Raw genomic sequence first — 24,745 nt, forward strand, 5'->3', positions numbered from 1 at the left:
TAAAATAAAAACAAAAAACGATAAACCACCTACATCAAATGCTATGCCTAGAAAACCCTACCAGATGCCCAAGAGATCAAGGCAATGGACAGTCCTCGGTTCCAGCTTGCTGCTTCTAAGGCTGTAAGAAAGGACCAAAAGTTTCTAAGCTTCTATACCGAAGGCAGACAACTACAGAGCATGGATCTCAATACAGGGAATTCTCAAAGGCATTAAGCTTTCATTAAAAATAAATAAAAATAATAATAATTAAAAAAGACATCTAGCTGAAGAAAAGCTTCCAAAACATGAACCAAATGTAAAAAGATGCAGTAGTGTCTTCTTCTGTCTGCAGACAAATTAGGCCAGTGCCTTTACTGCTGCTCATAGTCTAGCCAAGTAGTAGCAATGCCATGAAATTAACAACTCTTGTCAGTTTCACACCTGTTACAGAAAGCCTAGGTGTTTGTGAAACTGTCAGTCACTTCAATTTCTTCTTGTTTCTGCAGACCACAGCAGATGTGCTAGAGTTATTCACAGGGGAAGGAGACCCAAAAACAGAGGCTTGGGAAGAGGAAGAATTCCCTATAGCAGCTAGAAGTGTATGCCTTCTAGTGTAAAAGTGTAGAAGTGTAAAAGTGCCTTCTAGTGTAAAAGTGTAAAAGTGGAGAAAACTCCTTGTTCCTTCCAGGAGCCAAAGGGATGAGTGATGTTTGAAGTTGGTCAAATATCTAATAACCAGAGTGATAGAAGAGACGGAGCTCCCAGGCAAGAACCAGGGACAGCACACTGTTAAAAAGCCAGCATTTTCTCCATTCACAAAAAGACATGGTAGCAGAGAAGGGAGATGGGGAGCTCATCAGTTATGATTCCTGAACTTCACTGATCCTGGAAACCACCACCTAATATTCCTCATCTTTTCTATCTACTTAAGCTAGGAGTTTGAAAAATATTTTTCTTTTAACATATTCATAGTTAGGACATTAACCAAGTAAAATTATATTCCATAGCAACAGTTCATTAGGACCAACTACAAAAAGCAAAGCTCTTAAAAATAAACACCTTGAGGCTAAAAGTTACTAAAGTCTCAGCCTGATGATGGTAATCTGCTAATCAGTATACATCTTTCTCAAACTGACAAAATCTCACTGAAATAATACCGAAAAAATTCAGAAATTAATACATTAAGAACTGCTTACTTATAACACAAACAATATCCAACGCGAGAAAAGGCATAATGAACAATTTGAAAAAAATATTTTTAGTTAAACCCAAACAAAAAAAAAGTTACCCACCACAAAAATCTTGTAAAGATCCAGTTTGTTCTACAACAGAGCCTTTATCCATAATTACAAACGTATTTGCATGGTGTCTGATTCAAGACAAACATTTTTGCATGATAATTAAAAAAAAACAAAAAAAACCCCAGTGTTATTGTTTTTTAATTAGCCTAAAGCTGGAAATAAAACTGAAGCCTTACAGCCAAATGACACAAATTCCTGACTTAAGCAATGAAAGATTTTTACACTGAGAATGTGTAGTTTAGTTATGCCTGGAAAATGTTTTATGTCCTATTTGTGCCTATAGGCTGCAAAGAGTTTTTCTGAAGAAATATCATTCAAAATGAACATCAATTGAAAACTTTTATCAATCTTAATATGCCTTTGAGAATCAGTATATTAACATTTTAACCCTATGCTTCTAAAATGAAAGGGACACTGTGTCAAATGCAGCACTCAGAATGGTTCATTTAACACCTTGATCTCACTGGACATTTCACTGCCAAATGGAAGCAATCCACTAACAGCATCCTCACGCAAATTGATGTGACATACTGGGAAGAAATCTGCTGCTAACCTCCTCACAAGCTCTGTGATGGCAAAAAAGTGAAGGTGCTCTTCTGGAGTGGGAACAAGTGTCATTGGAAGCCTTTCCCATGCAGGTGGGTGTGATGAGAAGAATGCACTCCACTAGTGGTCTCCACACAAATATTAGGGCTGCAGGAGATGGAAACGGGTAGTTGGCAGTCAGGGGCGGCTGGGTGGCTGCCCGCAGGCGGGGCGCCGCGCCGCGCGTCCCGCGGCCCGTCCTTCCTCCTCGCGGGTCCGGTTGAGCCTCTGCTCTGGCATGCCTGCGGCCGGCCGGCGAGCCCGGGGCGGGCGAAGCCTGCGGCCTGCTGCTCGCGGCGGAGCTCAACCGAGGCGGGGGGCGGCGGACCCGCGCCGCGCCGCGGCAGGTGTCCGGGCCGCCCCTCCGCTCCGACGCCCGCGCCGCGGGCGGCGCGGAGAGGCGAGCCAGCCAAATGCCGGAAATGGCCCGCGCCCAAGCGCCTGCTTGGCGCGCTGGTGCCTAGAGCCGCCCCTGTTGGCAGTCTTCCCAAGTGAAGTGGACTAACAGTAGCCAGCCTGAGGTACATGAAATGGATAGCAAAGGGATTCAACATGTAGCCATCTCAGACACCAATGTTATCAAACCATATTAGGTCCCAAAATTCAAAGAAAACGGTTTTGATTTTTAAAAATTTCCTATTATAAGACATCCTAGTCTTTAATCAATCCAATAAAGAACAGTGGTGTGAAATGCACTGTGCTTCATCTTGCCTCCTAAGAGGACTGATAAGCCCTGACAAAAAAAGCTTGTTAAACTTTAACTAAAAGCAGGACAAAAGACGGTTACTCACCGTTGTAACTGTTGTTCTTAGAGATGTGTTGCTCATATCCATTCCAGTTAGGTGTGCGCGCGCTGCGTGCACACTCGTCGGAAGATTTTTACCCTAGCAACACTTGGTGGGTCGGCTGGGCGCCCCCTGGAGTGGCGCCGCTATAGCGCCAGATATATACCCCTGCCAACCCATCCGCTCCTCAGTTCCTTCTTGCCGGCTACTCCGACAGTGGGGAAGGAGGGCGGGTCTGGAATGGATATGAGCAACACATCTCGAAGAACAACAGTTACAATGGTGAGTAACCGTCTTTTCTTCTTCGAGTGATTGCTCATATGCATTCCAGTTAGGTGATTCCAAAGCCTTACCTAGGCGGTGGGGTCGGAGTGAGACGTGGCAGAATGTAAGACTGCTGAGCTGAAGGCTGCATCGTCTCTGGATTGTTGGACCAATGCATAGTGGGAAGCAAAGGTGTGAACGGAAGACCAGGTAGCCGCCCGACAGATTTCCTGGATGCGAACATGGGCCAGGAAGGCGGCAGAAGAGGCCTGAGCCCTTGTAGAGTGAGCAGTGAGATGGCTAGCCTGAACCTGAGCCAGCTCGTAGCATGTCTTGATACAGGATGTCACCCAAGACGAGATCCGCTTGGAAGAGACTGGCATGTCCTTCATGCGGTCCGTTACTGCCACAAAGAGCTGGGGCGAACACCGAAAGGGTTTCGTTCGCTCTATATAAAAAGCTAGAGTACTACGGACGTCCAAGGTATGAAGCTGTTGTTCCCAGCGCGACACATGCGGTTTCAGGAAAAAAAACAGGGAGGAAGATGTCCTGGTTTACATGAAAAGCCGACACCACCTTGGGGAGAAAAGAGGGGTATGGCCGAAGGTGCACCTTGTCTTTGTGGAAGACCGTATAAGGTGGGTCAGCCGTCAGGGCGCGAAGCTCTGAGACTCGCCTCGCCGAAGTGATAGAGACAAGGAAGGCCGTCTTCCAGGGAAGATATAAAAGGGAACACGTGGCCATAGGCTTTGCCCCATAAGTTTGGCTAAGACCAGGTTTAAGTCCCAGGTAGGGGCCGGGCGCCGGATCTGTGGGTACAACCGTTCTAGCCCCTTAAGGAACCGGGAAACCATCTGGTTAGAAAAAAATAGAACGGCCACCCTCGCTGGGTCGGAAGGCCAAAATGGCTGCACCTTTAAGGAGGAGACCGCGAGGCCCTGCTCCTTGAGGGACCAAAGGTAGTCCAATATCTTTGGAATAGACACCAGGTGAGGATCGAGGGCGCTCTGATCGCACCAGTGGGCGAAACGCTTCCAGTTGGCGAGGTAAGTTGACCTAGTGGAAGGTTTCCTGCTCCCCAGAAGCACCTGCTGTACCGCAGCAGAACAACTCCGCTCCGCCTGAGTCAACCACGCAGGAGCCAAGTCGTGAGGTGAAGGGACTGCAGGTCCGGGTGGTGAAGCCTGCCGAAGTCCTGCGTTATGAGATCCGGCCAGAGCGGCAGGGGAATTCGTTCCGCCACTGATAGGTCGAACAGCAGGGTGTACCAATGCTGCCTCGGCCATGCCGGAGCAATGAGAATAAGGTTGGCTCTGTCCCTCTGGAGCTTGAGCAGCACTCTGTGAATGAGGGGAAATGGTGGAAAGGCATACAGCAGGTGACTCGTCCACGGAAGGAGAAACGCATCTGAAAGGGAGCCCGGGGAGAGTCCCTGGTAGGAGCAGAACCTGTGGTATTTCCTGTTCTCCTTGGAGGCAAAGAGGTCTACTTGGGGAAAACCCCACCTCTGGAAAACTGTGTGAATGACATCGGGACGGATCGACCATTCGTGAGACAGGAATGACCTGCTGAGACGGTCTGCCAGCGTGTTCTGTACTCCCGGGAGAAAAGACGCTACTAAGTGTACAGAGTGGGCTATGCAGAAGTCCCACAGTTGGATGGCTTCTTGGCAAAGCAGGGAGGAACACGCCCTGCCCTGCTTGTTTATGTAGAACATTGTTGTTGTGTTGTCCGTGAAGACGGATACACAGCGTCCTTGTAGATGGACTCGGAACGTCTGGCACGCCAGGCGGACTGCCCTCAGTTCCCTGACATTGATATGGAGGGCCAGTTCGTGGGGTGACCAGAGGCCCTGAGTGTGTAAGTTGCCAAGGTGGGCACCCCACCCCAAGGCTGAGGCGTCTGTGGTCAGCGCTATGGAGGGTTGAGGAGGGTGGAATGGGACTCTCGCGCACACTACCGCTGGGTCTAACCACCAGTTGAGGGAGTTGAGGACTGACCCCGGAATCGTGACCACCGTGTCTATATTGTCCCTGTGCGGGCAGTATATGGACGCAAGCCATGTTTGGAAACTCTGAAGCCTGAGCTTCGCGTACAGGGTCACGGAAGTGCACGAGGCCATGTGACCTAGTAGGCTGAGACAGGTGCGCACCGACGTTGTTGGGAAGGACGGACGCTTCGAATGATTGAAGCCATGGCGTGGAACCGGGGCAGAGGGAGGCAGGCTCTGGCCAGACTGGAGTCCAGAACTGCGCCGATGAATTCTATCCTCTGCGTTGGAGTCAATGTAGACTTTTTGGCATTGACCATAAGGCCTAGCCTGTGGAAGAGGTGCGTGACCACGCTCATGTGCTGAGACACCTGGTGTTGGGAAGTCCCACGGACCAGCCAGTCATCGAGATACGGGTAGACGTGTATCCGACGATGGCGGAGGGCTGCAGCGACCACAGCCATGCACTTGGTGAAGACTCTCGGCGCCGTAGAGAGGCCGAAGGGGAGCACCGTGAACTGGTAGTGCTGGTGACTGACGACAAAACGAAGGTAGCGTCGATGAGGCGGGTAAATGGCGATATGGAAGTATGCGTCCTTCATATCGAGGGCGGCGTACCAGTCTCCCGGATCCAGGGAAGGGATAATGGTCCCCAGGGTCACCATGCGGAACTTGAGCTTAACCATAAATCTGTTGAGCTCTCTCAGGTCTAGGATTGGTCGTAGACCTCCCTTCGCCTTGGGGATTAGGAAATAGCGGGAATAAAAACCCCTTGCACCTCATGCCTTCTGGCACCTCCTCTATGGCACCCAAACTCAAGAGAGTCTCGACCTCTTGCAAGAGGAATTGCTCGTGAGAGGGGTCCCTGAAGAGGTACGGGTAGGGCGGGTGGGAGGGAGGGGGCGAAACAAATTGGAGGTGGTATCCCGCTTCCACCATGCGGAGGACCCAGCTGTCGGATGTTATCTGGGACCAAGCTGGGAGGAAATGGGAGAGGCGGTTGGAAAAAAAATGGGGAAGGATCCAGTAGCAAAACTGGTGGGCCATCCTTGGGCGTCCCATCAAATGTTCTGCTTCGACCCCGAAGCAGGTTTCGGGGGCGGCTGGTTTTGGTTCCCCTGGTTGCCCGACTGTCTCCGCCGGTTCACCCTGCCACGACGCCTGGTGTCTGGTCGTGGCCTGGGCTGATTGTAGGGGCGGTACGGCGGGGGCCGGAAGGATCTACGTTGGGTCACCGGGGTGTGCATACCCAACGAGCGCATCGTAATGCAGTTGTCCTTGAGACTCTGCAGCCTTGGGTCAGTTTTCTCCGAAAAGAGACCTTGAGCATCGAAGGGCAGATCCTGAATTGTTTGTTGTAATTCAGGTGGGAGAGTCGAGGCTTGTAGCCACGATATGCGCCTCATTGTTACACCAGAGGCTAAGGTCCTAGCTGCCGAGTCCGCTGAGTCCAAGGAGGCCTGGAGGGCCATTCTGGCCACCTTCTTACCCTCTTCCAAGACGGCTGTGAACTCCGGATGGGAGTCTTGTGGCAGAAGCTCGGTGAACTTGGCTACAGACACCCATGTATTAAAACTGTATCTGCTTAAAAGGGCCTGCTGGTTGGCCACCCTCAATTGAAGGCCGCCAGCCGAGTAGATCTTACGGCCTAAAAAGGTCCATGTGCCTCGCCTCCTTTGATTTAGGTGCCAGCGCCTGCTGGCCATGCCGTTCACGTTCGTTGACAGACTGGACTACCAGCGAGCAGGGAGCAGGGTGAGTGTACAGATACTCATAGCCCTTTGACGGGACCATGTACTTTCTTTCCACTCCCCGAGCAGTCGGTGGGATGGAGGCCGGTGACTGCCATATGGTATCTGCATTATTTTGAATAGTCCGAATAAACGGCAGGGCCACACGAAGGGGGGCATCCGCCGTCAATATGTCCACCACCGGGTCCTCAACTTCCACTACCTCCTCAACCGGCAGGTTCATATTTTGGGCTACCCTTCTCAATAAGTCCTGATGTGCCCAAAGGTCAATAGGAGGAGGGCCCGAGGAGGATGTTCCTGCAACTGCCTCATCAGGGGAGGAGGAGGAGGAGGAGGAGGAAAGGCCCAGTACCAGAGGGTCCTGTGGTGGATCAGCGAGCGGCGGAGGAGCCTCTGCAGCGAAAGGAGCTTCAGGTTCCTCAGATGCCAGTGGCGCCTCTTCCACTTCTGTGGGAGGAGGCCTGCTAACAGTGGCTTCTGGAGCTCGATGGTTAGAAGGCCTTGAGCGCTGAGCCGCAAATGGGGCACCTTGCGCCTCGTGGTACGCCCACGGGATCCAGAAAGCCCATTGAGGAGGGCCTTGGTCCTGGCCTTGAGGTTCGGTCTGCTGGTAAGCAGCACTGTCGGCGTGGGAGGAGACGGATGGTTGTCTCAAAGGCCATGGTGGTGCCGAGAAGCTGTGTGACGGTGACGCCGATCCAGCCGTTCGGTCCCGAGACGGTACCGGGGAACGGTGCCAGTCTTGTCGGTGCCGGGAATGAGATCGGGACCATCTACCATGCCGGTGCTGGGAGGTCAACTGGGATCTCGAGTCTCGATGGTGAGAACGGCTGCGGGACGAGCGGTGCCGAGAGCGGTACCGAGAGCCGGACCGGTGCCGATATCGTCTGTCCGGTGACCGGGATCGGGAGCATCTCCACGAGTACGACCGGTACCACGATGGAGAGCGGTACCAGGACTGCGAGCGGTGCCGGGATCGAGATCGGTGTGAGCAGGAACGTCTCCGAGATCGAGATCTGGAGTGACGTTTCTCCTGATGGCCAGGGGAAGGAGGCCTCATTATGGCCGGCTTGCCCACTGATTTGACAACTCGCACCGGCGGTACCGGGGGTTGAGGCTGCGTTGGCTCCGTCAACGCAATCAGCTCTCTTGCCGTCGAAAAGGTCTCAGGAGTTGACGGGAGAGCCAGCTCGACCGCGGTGTGCAGAGCGGAACCGGACTCGACAGCCCCTGCAGTGCCGGAGTCGATGGTACCGCGCTAGGAGCTTGGACTTGCGGTGCCGGAGTTGGTGGTGCCGGCGTAGGTGCCGAAGTTCGGCCTACAGGCCTGGATGTAGGGTCCTTTTTGGATGACGTCGGCGCCGCCTTGCGTTTCCCCGAAGGGGAGAGGAAACGGTGCCGGGGAGCCGGTGCCAGCTGTTGTCGATGCCGGGCGTCGGTACCGGAGTGAGCTGGTGCCGAAGGCGCGCTCCTCACCGAAGCAGACTGCAGGGCGGTCGGTGCCGGCGCCGCAGGGCTAAGTGCCAACTCCATTAGGAGCTGCTTTAAGCGAAAGTCCCGCTCCTTTTTTGTTCTAGGCTTGAATGACTTGCAAATGCGGCACTTGTCAGGAAGGTGAGACTCTCCTAAGCACTTCAGGCAAGATTCATGAGGGTCTCCAACCGGCATCGGCTTCTGGCAGGCCGAGCATGGCTTAAACCCCAGTGCCTTGGGCATGAGCCCGCACCGGGTCGGGGGGGAAAAAGGGGCTAGTCTCCCAATTCCCCGGTAAACTATACACTAACTACAACTAAACTAGTAAACTAACTCTAACTATACTAAAGTTGAACTATATACAACAACAAGGTAGAAACAAGAGCGAGAAGGTAGGGTTGTGGAGGACAGCGATGCCGCACTCCACTGTTCCAACAACCGTCACGGGCGGTAAGAAGGAACTGAGGAGCGGATGGGTCGGCAGGGGTATATATCTGGCGCTATAGCGGCGCCACTCCAGGGGGCGCCCAGCCGACCCACCGAGTGTTGCTAGGGTAAAAATCTTCCGACGAGCGTGCACGCGGCACACGCACACCTAACTGGAATGCATATGAGCAATCACTCGAAGAAGAATAATTCTTATACACCTCTATCCCGATATAACACTGTCCTCAGGAGCCAAAAAAAATCTTACCATGTCATAGGAGACATTGCATTATAGCGAACTTGCTTTGATCCGCCAGAGTGCGCAGCCCACTCACCCTCTCCCGGAGTGCTGCTTTACCACATTATATCCGAATTTGGGTTATATTGGGGGAGAAGTGTACTATCTTACACAGGATTTCACACTCAATAATATTGATCCCACCTGCCAAAGGCTCAGAAATATCAACCCACTCTATTATAGGCTTATTAAGGTTGACTGGCACTTCCCATTATAAGACCCTATTTTCAGTTTCTTTTAACTGTTAAACTATATGGTTGAAATCTTCCAAAAAATTAAGCCTGAAGGCATACACCCAGCATGGCCAATTTCAGCCAAAACAGTTCAGACATTTCCAAGAATGAGGCTACAGAAAAAAAATGTTAAAATTCTGGTGCCTTTTCTTTGAAAAGCTCTTAGCATACCTATGCTTTGGTGTACAGAATTGAAATTTGGCAGGGCGTGGTCTTTGCACCAGTGATGGAATGTGATATAACCCCCTGGAAATATGCCCAATTTGATCTAGTGATAAGCCTTTCAAAAGTTACAGTTCACCCATGATCAGTAGAGACTTCTTAGATTTTAAGATCTGAATTCCCTGAAGATTCTGTCTGCCCTCAGGATGTTCCAGCCTGGGGATGAGCAGGACTTTCCCAGCAATTGCAGGTGTCTGCTATAGGTAGGGCCCTACCATATTCACAGCCTATTCTGGTCTATTTCACAGTCAAAGGATTTTTAAAAATCATAAATTTCATTTCAGCTATTTAAATCTGAGATTTCATGGTGTTGTAACTGTAGGGGACCTGACCCAAAAAGGAGTTGTGGGGAGGTGGCAAGGTTATTGGGGTGGGGGGGTTGTGGTACTGCTACCCTTACTTCTGTGCTGCTGCTGGCAACAGCTCTGCCTTCAGAGTTTGGCAGCTGGAAAGCAGTGGCTGGGAACCCAGCTTTGAAGGCAGAGCCACCACCAGCAGCAGCACAGAAGTAAGGATGGCATAGTATAGCATTGCCACCTTTATTTCTGCACTGCTGCCTGCAGATCTGGGCCCTCAGTCAGCAGCCGCCATTCTCTGGTCGCCGGCTCTGAAGACAGCAGCACAGAAGTAAGGGTGGCATGGTATGGTATTGCCACCCTTACTTCTGTGCTGCTGCTGGTGGGGTGCTGCCTTCAGAGCTGGCACTAAGCCAACATCCACCACTCTCCAGGAACCCAGCTCTGATAGTAGCGCAGAAGGGAGGCTGGCAATACCACAACCCCCGCCTAATAACCTTGTGACCCCTCTGCAACTCCCTTTTGGGTCAGGACCCCCAATTTGAGAAACGCTGGTCTTCCCCCATGAAATCTGTATAATATAAAGTAAAAGCACACAACCAGATTTCATGGCCCGTGACACATTTTTCATGGCCGTGAATTTGGTAGGGCCCTAGCTCTGGGCCATGCCAAGCCTGAGCTCACAAAATGAGAGCTGGGACACACCCCAGAGCGATGCAAGTTTCAGAGCTGTAAAGTGGCAGTGTAGACAGTACACCAGCACGAGGAGCGGTAGCTACTCCCCTCATGGAGGTGGTTTTTTTATAGCACTGAGAGCTCTCCCCCAGCACTGGTGCCGCGACTACACAGGCATGTTAAAGCGCTGCCGAGGCAGCACTTTAACACTCGTAGTGAAGACATACCCTAAGTGACTGAGCACTCCTCAACTCCTAATGACTTTAGTGGGAGCCACTTTCCAGATAAAGCCCTTACCATTGTATTCTTAAAAACAAGATGTTTCCAGCCAGAAACCTGAAAGAATGAAACCAACTAGGAACATATATTCATAAAAGCAAAGGGGGGGGGGTGTTAAAATACAGAAGACTAGTGTTGATCTCAAGAATCATAATGGACAAAAACAGACATTTACTTTAGGACTTTTCTTTTGTTTAAAGATCCTTTATTTTATTCAGAATTCAGTTAACTGGTTTTAGAGGTTTTCTTTTTGATTCTTGATTTAAGTTGTTTAATATCTTGTCCTAACAGGTAACAATGTCTAAAGTTCACTGGCAAACAATAATGGTAACAATAGCTTTAATTCCTATGCCCCAATTTATCGTGGGTGATTATATAATGTGTTAAATCTTTATAACTAGACATTAATAAAATTTGCATCACTAACTAAATCAAGTTAGTTCCACCAGTGCAAACTGCTGAACAAGTGCAAACAGATGAACTGCTCTTGCACAGAGGGGGGCATATACCACCACCACTTAATCTGGCAGTCAATTATGTAGCTCCACAAGTGCAATTAAAAAAATATTTTAAGGCCTAACTTCTACATGCTTTGGTGATGTAGGCTATAGAAATTAAGAGTTAACAGATAAATTTGCCATGAACTTAAGTGATAAAATTATAATGCAAATGTACATTTTAAAAATAAAAAATAAATAAAGTCTCAAAACAGTATTTGCTTTTCCATGATAGAGAAACTGAAAATGTCTGAATTCAGTAATAGAGCCTGGAGGTGATCTGCTTTGCCTTCATTCCGCACTTAGAGAAGCCATTATCGAAGGCCACTGAAGGTCTTTGTAGACCAGGGTTTGGCAACCTGTGGCCCGTCAGCGAAAGCTGCTGGTGAGCCAGAACGGTTTACCTGCAGCGTCTGCAGGTTTGACCGATCGCAGCTCCCACTGGCCGTGGTTCGCCGTCCTAGGCCAATGGGGGCTGCTGGTTGCCCTTCCTGCAGCCCCCATTGGCCTGGGATGGCAAACTGCGCCAGTGGGAACTGCGATTGGCTGAACCTGCAGACGCTGCAGGTAAACAAACCATCCCGGCCCGCCAGTAGATTTCCCTGATGGGCCGTATGCCAAAGGTTGCCGATCCCTGCTGTAGACCATATTTTACCCACTGGTGGCATTTTTAGTTCAGCCATATCCAAGCTAGTCAGTCTGCCTCTGAATGGAACAGAGTGCTGGTGTCTCACTCTTTGGGGGTGAGAAGCAGGACAGAAGAGGAAGAAAAAGGGGAGATGCTACTAGTTAGATTACCTCAGCATTTCCCTAACTGCTAGATGTGCCCCCCCCACCAAATGGTGTACAAAAGATAAGCTGGGGTATTCTTAAAATATATAAATTAAGACAGGTAGGCCTTTAACAACACATGGCACAGTTGGGGGAAAGGGGAGGATTGTGTGTGGAATTTGTTTCATTTTCCTGAAGAGAGGCTCAGCTTTCAAAACATTTGGAAAACACTGCCTTGTTTGAAGCAGCTTGGTTGACTGAATATTTCAGTCCCTGTTCTTTTCTAATATTCACCAACACGTGAGAGGTGAGGTATAGCATATCATGCACAGAGTTATATGTTGCAAAAAATAATTTAAAAAGTAAAGTCATAATATGGTGGATTTGCATACAACACAAAAAACAGCTCCTTCCTTGGGAACACTTTCTCTGGGGATTTCTTCTTGACTCTCCATAAAACTGGGTTGCCTTCTGATAGAAAGATATTCCTAGCATCCCTTTCTGGGAATAACCCTTACATTTAGAAGGCATAGCTGCAGCTTGAAAGCAGCCTTTTGGCAACTACCTGTTTGTTTCACTTCACCCTCTTCCAGTTGATAAGTACTCTTGAAGAAATGACATTTTTTGAGAATGTACCACATAGAAAAAAAATTATTTTTCTTCAAAATGCTCCTAGATTTGTTGAACTTATGGGCCCAGTCATCCTGTCAGTTGACCTCAACAGTTGTTGTTCAAGCATAACTGATGGAATTATCAGATCCCTTAATTAAAAAATTCCTGTCAAAATGTAATAGAAATTTGATTCCTAAAAATCAGAAGTGCCATTCACTTGAACCTTCGGGCTCAGTCTTGTCCTGCACAGTGCACATGCACTAGGATGTTTTCTAAGAGGGTAGGATGCAGAGAGCCCAGGGGAAAGGACAGACAATCAAGCTAGCTGGTGAACCAAAGCTCCAAGGAAATATGTTCTGTTGCCTAACGGGAACAGTGAAATCCCCAGCCAACTACTGCACAAGCTCTGATCTGCAGCACACCCTTGATGGGATTCAGGCTGTTTCAAGAATCATCTGTTCACACCCTACTGTATATCTTCCCTCATAGCCTGGGGTTTGACAACTTGGATGTTATCTTTTTTCTAGAAGTGACTGAATTCTCACTTCTGACGTTACTTGTCTCAGCAGACCATTCTAGTTCTTCACAACAAAGTTTCCCTCCAGAAAATTTTTTGTTCAGAATCCTGTCCTAGTGTCAGATGGGAGGAATGATGGTTTAGCTGTGTATTAGTCAGGGATAGCTGATTTTATTTATTTATTAATTTTTGGTAGTTTCAGTAATTGTCAAGCAGTACAATTACTGCAAAAGTACTGTAAGTACTTTATTTTATTACCCTTATCTTTCTTCCCCATGTTTGTTGCATCTAGTCTCACGATTACACTGTAGTGTGACGTGTGTGTGTGTGTGTGTGTGTGTGTGTGTGTGTGTTTTTGTACAGCGTCTGGCACAATGGATCCTGATGGCGGCCTGCAGGCACTATCACATTAAAAATAATAAAGGATTCAAGCCATAAAGCAAAGGAGAATAGGTGTATCCATATTCACCACACCCACCAATGTGGTATTTGAGTGTCACTTACACTGGAGAACACCATTCGAGACTATTTAGTCCAAAAAAGAGGATACCTCCTTCTGATTAAGAAACCTGAAGTTTCAAAAGTATTATTAAAATTAGTCATTTGAGAGTAAACAATGAGTTAGGAAGTTATTTTTCCCAATTTTAGTGGGAATTTCCATATGAATGTGCAACAGGGATCACCACACACTATTTATCTGATTGTTTGCATGGTGTTCTTGGCAATTACTCTATACAGTAAATTGGGTGGAATATTAGCTCAGCAGGCTCACAGGACTTGGAACTAGGTGGAATGATTTTGTGGCCCACACTCATAACAAATGGCAGTAAAAAGTCCAGACAGCAAGCAAATAAAATAAGAATGCTTATTACCTCCAGGCACAAATGATGAAGCACACGCAAGGCTAAAAATTAACACTGATGTACAGGCACTTCACACTTTTCTCAGCCATGATGTGCACAAGGTGACACGGGCAGCCCATGGGGTGGGGGGAGTGGCACAGGGGAAAAAAAAAAGACAGCTGTTGCTCTCGAATTAATGCTGCAACACCCTTGTGTAAGCTCATTGTGACAGAAGCACTATCACTTCCAAAAGCCAAACAGGATTTTCCTGGTCTCCATATCTGGATTCAGAGCTGAAAAATATTCTCTCCAGTGGCACCCTCTGGACATGCTGGGACCAATAGCAACCAGGTGATCACTTTACATTTGCTGTAATCAAAATGTCAAACCACGATTGGGAACAGCTTGCTGGTGTCTGCTTCACTGCTGCTATCAGTAGCTAGACTAAATGGTGAACGCTTTCTACTAGATGGTTTACATCATCATTTGCCATCTCTTTGATGATGGCTGTTTTTGTGTGTGTACATTCATATTTTCTGGCAATTTCGAAATCAGGAAATGCAATCATATCTCAGATTTTCTGAAAACTGCTCGCCACAACTGGCAAGTTATGCCTGATGAGGAATCCTGTTACCAACATTCTAGTATAGAGCATGCTGTTGTCAACTTCCATGGTGAAGAACTGCTTTATTATATCTGTGCTCTCCTAGCCGCTGTTTTTGCAGTTTCTACGTGCTTCTTCATGCCAACGTGAATTTTCGCATAGTTATGACCGGCATGTACAACAGTTTGTCCATGGGACAAAGCTGACAGTATACATATAATCACTGCCCTTTCTTGACGGCTTAATCACATTTGGTTGTATAGTTCATTTTTTAACTTCTGAAACCTTTGAGTGTTTTTTTGGCATATTTGGCTCATTTTTATCACCCGCCCAGTCGTTTTGATTAACCACCACTGTTTAGCTTTGGGGCAAGTAGGGTGTAGAAAGAAAATCGTGCCTACTTGCCCACATGGCACTACTCTCACCAGAGATGCAATCCGAATTTTCCCCATTGCACTCTTCACCCCAAACAGGGTGAAGGGGAGGATTGGTCTCAGGAAAGCTGCCTTGCTAGGACGTCCGGTGGAATCTCCAGTGAGGTTTTTAAGAACAGGTTAGACAAACACCCGTCAGGGATGATCTAGTTATTACTTATTCTGCCTTGAGTGCAGGGGGCTGGACTAGATCAGTGGTTCTCAACCTGGGGCCAGGGGTCCCCTGGGGGGCTGCAAGCAGGTTTCAGGGGGGCTGCCAAGCAGGGCCAGCATTAGATTTACTGGGGCCCAGGACAGAAAGCTGAAGCCCCACTGCATGGGGCTGAAGCTAAACCCTGAGCAACTTAGCTTCACGGGACCCTATGTGGCATGGGACCCTGGGTAACTTCCCTGCTTGCTACCCCCTAACGCTGGCCCTGGCTTTTATATGCAGCAAAACAGTGGTGTGGAAGAAGTGGGCCATGGAGTTTTTATAGCATGTGGGGCGGGGGGACGGGACACTCACAGAGAAAAAGGTTGAGAACCCCCGAACTAGATGACCTACTGAGGTCCCTTATAGTTCTACACATCTATGATTCTAAGGAGGGAGCCTGAGAGGCGTGGGGGGGGCAACCTTCCTAAGGCCAAGCCCCCCCATTGCACCCTGAACCCCAAACTGAAAGAAGGGGAGGATTGGTCCTAGGAAAGCCGCCCTGCTATGCTACCTAGGTTCCTTAATTACCTTGGCCAGCCCCAGGCCCAGACCTGCTTCCTGGGATGATGCTCTGCTCCTCCCTCCAGTGTCCCATTCCCTCTCTCCTCCTCTACCACAACTGCCTCCTTCTGCCTTTTTGGCTTTTCCTCCCACAGAGACTGCACAGCAGTATATCTGATAGTAGGCAAGCCACAATGATTCTGAATTGAGTTTGAGGCATGGGATTCACCACCCAAGTCACAGGTGGCGTGTTGTGCTCTAACTGTCCAGTGTGGATCCTGCCGGCATGCTCTACAAGGTATCTAGAGCACATTAACATAATCCAACAAGTGCACACGGCAGCTAAAGTGCAACACCCAGCCTAGGTGATGGATCTGGCACATCAAACCCCATTCAAAACCGCCACTGTTTGCCTCCTGTCAGACCTGTCACTGCGCAGTCTGTGCATCTGCCATAGGGCTGGTGGTGAAGAATGGTCCCTGCAACACTATTTGCTGTGTTCATCAGACCCGGGTCATGGGGAACGATGCAAAAGTCATAGATTTAAGGCCTGAATTCATAATTACATGTAAAAATTGGGAAGATGACAGAAAATTCAACAGGGCTGGTATCTCCACTATTCCTAACCTACCGCCTCCTAGCCATACTAAAGTCTTAGCCTGTCTCTCTGACATCTCCTTGTGGAGGTCTAGCTGTTAGCTCAAGCTCAGCATGACTAAAACAGAGCTCTTAATTTCCCCAACTAGCCATTCCTCATTCACTGTGAACCTCATCATCTTTCTACCTATCACTCTGGTCCATAACTTTGGCATCATCTTGGACTCTGACCTAGTTCTCACATCCAGACGCTGGATTCTTTATGCATAGAATTGCTAAAATATGGCCTCTCCTCTCCACATAGCTAAAACTCTCACCCAGGCTCTCATCTCATATCTTGATTATTGCAACATCCTTTTCTCTAGCCTTGACAAATGCAATCTTGCCCTGTTCATATCCTTTCAGAATGCTGTTGCAGATATTTTCCTAGCACATCACTTTGAACGTGTACCCCTCTCTCTGCATTCCTCCAGTGGCTCCCTCTTCTCTATTGACTCAAATATAAGTTGCTTGTCTTCACTTTCAGGGCCCCTTCGTGACCGATCATCCATCATTCATTATCAAGATATCTACTCCCACTTTGATTGGCCCATGATTAACTCACGTGATTAACTAAAAAAATTAACTGCGATTTAAAAAATTAATCGCTTTTAATCGCACTGTTAAACAATAGAATACCAACTGAAATGTACTAAATATAATTGATGTTTTTCTACATTTTCAAATATATTGATTTCTATTACAACACAGAATAAAGTCTACAGTGCTCACTTTATTTTTATTACAAATATTTGCACTGATAAAATTGATAAACAAAAGAAAATATTTTTCAATTCATCTCATACAAGTACTGTAGTGCAATCTCTTTATCGTGAAAGTGTAACTTACAAATGTAGATATTTTTGTGTTACATAACTGCACTCAAAAACAAAACAATGTAAAACTTTAGAGCCTACAAGTCCACTCAGTCCTACTTCTTGTTCAGCCAATTACTAAGACAAATAAGTTTGTTTACATTTATAGGAGACACTGCTGACGACTTCTTATTTACAATGTCACCTGAAAGTCAGAACAGGTGTTTGCATGGCACTTTTGTAGCCAGTGTTGCAAGGTATTTACGTACCAGATATGTTAAACAATCATATGCCCCTTCATGCTTCGGGCACCATTCCAGAGGACATGCTTCCATGCTGATGTTTGTTTTAAAAAAAAAATAATGAATTAAATTTGTGACCTAACTCCTTGGGGGAGAATCGTATGTCTTCTGTTCTGTTTTATCCACATTCTGCCACATATTTCATGTTATAGCAGTCTCGGATGATGACCCAGCACATGTTCATTTTAAGAATACTTTCACCGCAGATTTGACAAAATTCAAAGACGGTACCAATGTGAGATTTCTAAGGATAGATACAGCACTCGACTCAAGGTTTAAGAATCTGAAGTGCCTTCCAAAATCTGAGAGGAATGAGGTATGGAGCATGCTTTCAGATATCTTAAAAGAACAACACTCTGATGTAGAAACTACAGAACCTGAGCCACCAAAAGAGAAAATCAACCTTCTGCTGATGGCATCTGACTCAGATGATGAAAATGAACATGCTTCCGTCCGCTCTGCTTTGGATCATTATCAAGCAGAACCCGTCGTCAGCTTGGACGCATGTCTTCTGGAATGGTGGTTGAAGCATGAAGGGACATGTGAATCGTTAGCGCATCCGGCACATAAATATCTTGGCGTTTGCATGGTACTGTTGTAGCCAGCATCGCTGTTCTGACTTTCAGGTCACATTGTAACCTGTGGGCAGCATTATCTCCGGCAAATTGTAACCAAACTTGTTTATCTGAGCAATTGGCTGAAGTAGAACTGAGTGGATTGTAGGTTCTAAAACTTTTACATTGTTTTATTTTTGAATGCAGTTATTTTTTGTACATAACTCTACATTTGTAAGTTAACCTTTCATTATAAAGAGATTGCACTGCAGTACTTGTATTATGTGAATTGAAATATACTATTTATTTTGTTTTTACAGTGCAAATATTTGCAATCAAAAATAAATAAAGTGGGCACTGTACACTTTGTATTCTGTGTTGCAGTTGAAATCAATATGTTTGAAAATGTAGAAAACATCCAAAAATATTTAAATAAATGGTATGCTATTGTTTAATCACACAATTAATTGTGATTATTTTTTTTAATTGCTTGACAGTCCTAGTTACACCACTAGACTGCAACAAAAGCAGCTGTACTGCTCCTACAAAAAATCCAAAACAGTACTGCATAGTGTTTAGCACTATTTACACACACACAAACACACACACACACACCTACCTCTCTTTTACATAGCACTCCTATGACAGGCAGCACTCTGGAGCTAAGCAGAACAGAAATCAGGGCCCTAATTTTTTTCTTTTGAGAGGGAGGAGATAGTTATACTCTCTATCTGAGCAGAGGAAAGAAAAAATGAGATAAGCAAACTTTCACAGGAAAAATATATACATTAAAACACAAAGGTAATAATGAAAAAAAGCAATGGAAACGGTGAATTTTTTAAATTATATATAAATAGAATATAAAGGATGAATTGAGGAATAAATGGAAATTTACAAAATCAAATATTTCAGAGAAATATTGAAGACATTGTTTCTTGATGATTATATCTATGTAAAAGGACGTAAAAGAAAGATCAAGAGGAGGAGAGGTTTTTTAAAACAAAAATTCAAAAAAAATATCAATGGATGATGTTTTGAAAGGGCAGTTTAGGTGCTGACAAAGTTGTTGGACAGTTTTACCCTATTTTATCATTTTCCCTGTTTAGTATATTAAAGGTATGTATGCAACGGTCAAGGAGGAAAAGGTAATAGGTCTTGGAATAAAGCATGAAAGAATAATAATGTATGGAAAAGAAGTCATCACTAAATAAGGAAGAGAAAAGAGGGAGAAACTCTCAGAAGCAGCAATTAAGTAGCAAAGAAAGAAAAGCAACCTGTTCAATCCACATTAAAAAAAACACACACATAAAACAAAACAAAAACTAATTTGTCTTCCTGGTGTTCCCTCACTACAATGAGTTTATTACAGGCGTGAACTGTTGCCTGTCATGTCTTGTTTAAATATGAACTTTTTCAGTAAGTAGATTCTTGTCTTTAAAGCACAGTTCTGCTCTGAAAATTGAGACTAAAAATAGCACTGAAGCCTCCCATTCATGTCCTATTTTCTGTCTCAAACTTAGTCAAGTAATAAGTAAAATTATGGGTTTTTCCCCTGAGCTGCTAGCTCTTTTCTTGTTTGTGCTGTTTATTAACTGCAAACTCACCCTGGACTGTGACAATCAAGCTATGTCTTGACTGAAATTAGTTCTGGTGAGGTGTACAGCAATGGATTAAGGCCATTATTACTTGTACAGACGTATGTAACAATATGGCAATTTGAGAATAAACCCACAAATACTAAATTAAAAATCTATACTTAGTTGCAAAAATATTAGATATAAAGGGCAAGGTATTTAGAAGTATTTAACAGTTTTCCTAAGAAACAAGTTTCTTAGTTTAAATTATTTTTATTATGATATTTTTAAGGTAAGGAAATGTTGAAGAATCTCTGTAAAGATAATACATGTTATACTAGCAAGGATTAATGTGTCAGGAAACTTTGAGGACACATTAACCTCATAAATTCATACTGATTGGGAAGCCCATCACGAACAATACTTCTGCAAAGTAGCAAGTGAACAAGTAAAAAGAATCTGTGTTTATTTTCCCAATTTTTGGATCATTTTAATAATATTTCATGATTTAAACATACCATAAAGTATTTTTTAAAAAAAAAAACAATCAAGTCTTACTATGAAGAAATCTAATTCACTACAGTGGTCAGAAGTCTTTCCTGGTTGGCAGAGACACTGCTATTTGCATGAATTAGCGTCTGCAAATAAGCAATAGTTTACTTTAATTTTCTATAAGATTACTGAGAGTGTTTGAGAGATGACAAAAGTCCTAAAGAAGCTCCTGAGAGAAGTGAGTCAGTCTTAAGTTTCCTAACACCTCCTGCCCCTCAACAGAAACAAAAAAGAAACCAACAAGCCAAGCAGACAGATAAACCCTCAGCTACCATTCTAAGTTTATCCAATATCATGCTTTTATTGAGTAAATGCACTTTAGTTATTTTTGGGGAAAGCTTTGATTTAGCATTTATCCTGTCTGCTTAGTAAGGGAATGTGCATACAGTAGTTCTCTGTAATCTTGCTGCAGAGCTGATAATTGAGGTAACTCCACTTGCTGCTTTAGGGAGCTACATATACACCACTTACTAATATTAGGGTTTGTCTTCAATGGAGTTAGTTCAAGGTATAACTCAAGTGTTGCCCTTAACCCAATCCTGTCCACACACAAATATCTCTAACTCAAGCTAGCTGGATGATAAAGGAGCATAGGCTGAAGTTTAAGCGCAGATGACACTCAAGCTAGTAACGCAGTTGGGACACGGCTACTCTCTACAGTTAATCCAATTACACTGTGCTGCTCGAGTGTTATTTTGCAGTATGGCCGTTCTCATTTTAGCTAACCTAACTAGAAAGGAGTTAATTTGAGTGTAGATTACTGCAGAATTAGCTTGAGTTAAGATATAGTCTTAGAAGAACCAAACATCCTACCTGCTAGAAAGGTTAGCTGCACAGCTTTGAAACAGAACAGCTTAATGCAATGGCTTTCCCATCAAGACTTTAATTGTAAATATTCAGAATGTGTATTAGTAATAGCCTTAGCCCAGGTCTACCCTAAGAATTTACATTGGTAAAACTACATCACTTGGGGTGTGAAAAAGCCACACCTGAGCGATGTACTTATACTGACCTAACTCCCCAGTTTAGAAGAGTGCTATGTGAACGGGAAGGTTTCACTACCTCTTGCGGAAATGGATTATGCTCTCCCATTGGTGTAATACTATCTTCACTGAAGCACTACTGCTGCACAGCTGTATGTGTAGACAAGTACTATTTCAACAGCCTATTTAAAGACATTTGTTTTACATAGGTTTGTTTTGTTAATAATCTGTCTTTTGCTATTCTTCTGCTATAACACCATGATATTGGTTTATAAAATGACAAAGTTAAAAATATTTAAATTATCTATATCCCTCTCAACACAATTTAATAAGTATTTTCATATATAACAGATACAGGATTATAGCAAAATACTTTTTAGAACAAAATTTCTTAGCTTGTCATTATTTTCTCAGTAGGGGCACTGCAGCTTTACCTTTAAATGTTTATCAATACTTCTATCTCATCTCCCATGTTTTCCCCAACCCTCACGGTTCTGTGATTCCTAACTGAGTGGCAAATGATTGTAGAGGAAGGTGATCACTAATTCAAAACACCCATGCTGTGAATGTAGGTGCAGCTCTGAAATAAAATAATAATGAAACATTGTTGAGTTTTTTTTTTTTTTTTTACTTATTAGCAAAATTTGTAAGGCTTATTTGAAATTTTCTTCAGTTTAAGAATGCACTGCTCTTATTTCAAAAGAAGTACATTAGTACGCAGTATATGTCAAATTCATCCTTTGTGTAATTCTGCTGGTTTCTGTGAAGTTACAATAGGGCTGAGTTTGGCTCTATATGCTCCTCAGACCTCTTAGCAATAGCACACCATTGGGGATAATATGACAGCTCACCAATCAGGCAGCAGGAAGACTTCCAAGTTTACTCTGGGGGAATTCTGCACCACTGCGCAAAGCAGAATTGGAACCGAAATTAATGTTTTTTGCACAGAATTTCTGCCCCCCTGAAATGGGCTGCTGACCACCACTAGGGGGCACTGGACCCTGCAGAGCCTAGCTCACAAATAGAAGACACTGCCAGGGGAAGAGGGAGGGAGCTGGAGGGTTCCTGGCAGCTGCAGTTCCCAGCACGCTCTCAAGGAAGGAGAGGGTGGGGCCACGCAGGTAACTCCGTACAAGCCCAGAACCCAGCATCAGGCTGATTCTCCCTCTGGCTGCCTGGGCTCGGAGGGGCGGGGGAGAAGGGAAAGAGAGGGGGAAGGGGTGTGAGTATCTGGGCTGGGGGCCTCACAGATGGGCTATGAGAAGGGGTGCAGATATCTGGGCTGGGGGCACCCCGCCGCTGGGCTCTGAATGGTGGGGGGTAAGGGGTGCATGTGAGTGTCTGAACTGAGGGAGAGGGGGACCGTAGCCGGGCTCTGGAGGGGAGGAGCTGTAGGTATCTGGCCCTCCTGCTGGGCTCTGGGGGGAGGCGGTACAAAAACAGGAAGTGGGTTGTCATAAGGGTTTCCTTAACACTCTACTCCTGGAGGAATTTTTTTGTGTCTGTGTTGTTACAGACATAGTTGCTGATAGGTATTCTGAAATTTATTACCAAAATAATTGACACTGGTGTGATTATGTAGTGTTATTTTGACAAATAAAATATGCAGAATTTTGCAAAATCTTAAAATACTGTGTGCAGAATTTTTAATTTTTTGGCACAGAATTCCCCCAGGAGTAAAGTTATGTACTTTAACCTGTGATTTAGTATGACTAAATCCTATAGACAGCCTACTACTACTATCAAGAAGTAATAACTAATTGAACATTTCTCAGATATTCTGCCTTTTGCTGTTAGATAATTTAGAATGAAAACTGTTCTTGCTAAACTCCTTCAATAGACTTTGCAATCTAAATTAATGTAGGTACATGCTAATGTCCTTGTATTAAACAGCTTAACATCTTGCAGGTTCTAGTTTAAAGGGACAGTCATCTTAAAAAAGAAAGGCACACCAACTCCATTTTTTAAATTTACTGTTGTTACAAGTAACACTTAAAATTACTGAAGTCAAAAGATGAGGAAAATACCTAATTTTGTACTTTATCCATTTCTCAGAATTTTGTGCATAGTCTGTTTCACTGTTTCCCCATGATGTTTGTTGAGGGTATTTTACACAGCAACAGAAGACACTTTTACAAAAATTAAAAAGAGGAATATGTGATTGAAAGAAACAAAAATATGGAAGATGAACTCTGAGCAGGATCAGTAACTCTACTTCAGATGAGCCTCCAAAACTCTAATATTTCTGGAAAAATTTTAATATACAATATAAGATATTTGGTTTCAGGAATATAACTTATTTAAAATAAAACAAACACTTCACTGCTCACCTGAGCAAAGGTACAAATAGTTGGCAGAATCTGAGTGTCTACCAGCAGCAAGTTGCTATTTACAAATTTAGCTTTTAAAAAAATACTGGTTTTAATAACAATTTTGTTTGCAATATCCAGAATGCCTTAATGTAAGCCAAACTACACTGAGCTATACATTTCATACAATTCCTGGAAACACTGTTTAATTGGCACTACTACTCACTGCACCCTATTGAGACCCTGTAACATAATTCTATCCCCATACAGTTCAAATGTTATAAGTGTATTTCTGTAATAATTTGAAACCACCCAGACAAACCGTTGTAAGCGACAATTGCCTCAGTTTAAAAACATTCCACACAGAATGATGTATGGTTTAATAGATTAGCACATTAGACTTAAAAGCATAATCTTTGATGTGGCTATTTTAAAGTGGTTTTAGCAAAAGTATAAAATATTAATCCTGTTTTCCAATAAACATAACTTTTGATCTGATGAATCAGTCATGCTACATACAATAATCAGAGAGGGAGGACAATGTAATTAAATTCATTTGGGGAAATAAGACATTAGCACAATGCTGTATAAACTAAAAATGATGCAATCACAGAACAACATTCCAACAAAGGAAAATACACTGAGTACAGTAATTTTAACAAACAGAAGTTTTTATTTTATGTTCAATCCATAGTATTGTGCAATCAATTCAAGCTATACAATACATATATTAAAATTTGCTTAGAAAAATACTCAGAGTATACAGTGTATTTGTTAAGTGTTTCTAACTTTAATAACGCCACTCAATATTTCCTTTTTATTCTGAAATTTGAAAAAAAAACTAAAATGATTTCAAAAACAATATTAAACTTCTTGAGTATTCTTAAAATACAGCATTAACACATGGCTAGAAAGGTTGCTGTAGCAATATGTAGCTTCAGAATTCAGCAAGTATTTTTTAATTAATTAATTTACTCTTTTTAAATAAAACAATTTCAGGGATATATTTGCTAGGGGAATTATGCTGTTTTGGTTTAACTGTGATGGTTTTCCTACTGAAAACTCCTATACTTTTTCTTATTTACAAAACAACCAAATTCCTAAGAGCAGTTCCCCACCCATCACTGGTGCCCTCCTGAGTCATGGCTGGCATTATACCAAAGCTCCTTGGTCCAAATGGCAGGAGGTGACCCAAATTCTCTGTGATAAAAAGATGCCAGTAATTTGACCCATCCTAATGTACAGAACAGAGAGAGATGGCCAGCCACAAAAAAGAAATCAGTATACCCTCCACCACGGAAATGAAGATGTTCAGATGGTCAAATGGTTGGACACTCCAATATAGAAAACAAAATGAGATTGGGAGGGCCTGCTGCGGCTCGCCCCAACTGAGGACAAGTTGAGGAAGGCTAGGCTACACTGGTATAGATATGTCCAGCGGAGACCTCAAAGTTATATTGGTAAGATGGCCTTTACAAGGACTGTGGAC

At 44.6% G+C, this 24,745-nt stretch overlaps 1 protein-coding gene across 4 annotated transcripts in view; it reads right to left on the reverse strand.

The window, feature by feature from the left end:
• PLAG1 (PLAG1 zinc finger) overlaps positions 1-24,745 on the reverse strand; it is a 57,761-nt gene that overhangs the window by 22,145 nt on the left and 10,871 nt on the right. Inside the window, exon 1 of one of the 4 annotated variants that reach the window (XM_039524076.1) lies at positions 21,382-21,423. The exons of the other annotated variants lie outside the window; for them this stretch is intronic. The gene's annotated coding sequence lies outside the window, so the exon portion shown is untranslated. Of the gene's footprint in view, positions 1-21,381; positions 21,424-24,745 lie in introns of those variants that run through there. 4 annotated transcript variants of the gene reach the window in all.

Source organism: Mauremys reevesii, linkage group 2, assembly GCF_016161935.1.
Source record: "Mauremys reevesii isolate NIE-2019 linkage group 2, ASM1616193v1, whole genome shotgun sequence".
In the NCBI taxonomy this organism is placed as follows: domain Eukaryota; kingdom Metazoa; phylum Chordata; order Testudines; family Geoemydidae; genus Mauremys; species Mauremys reevesii.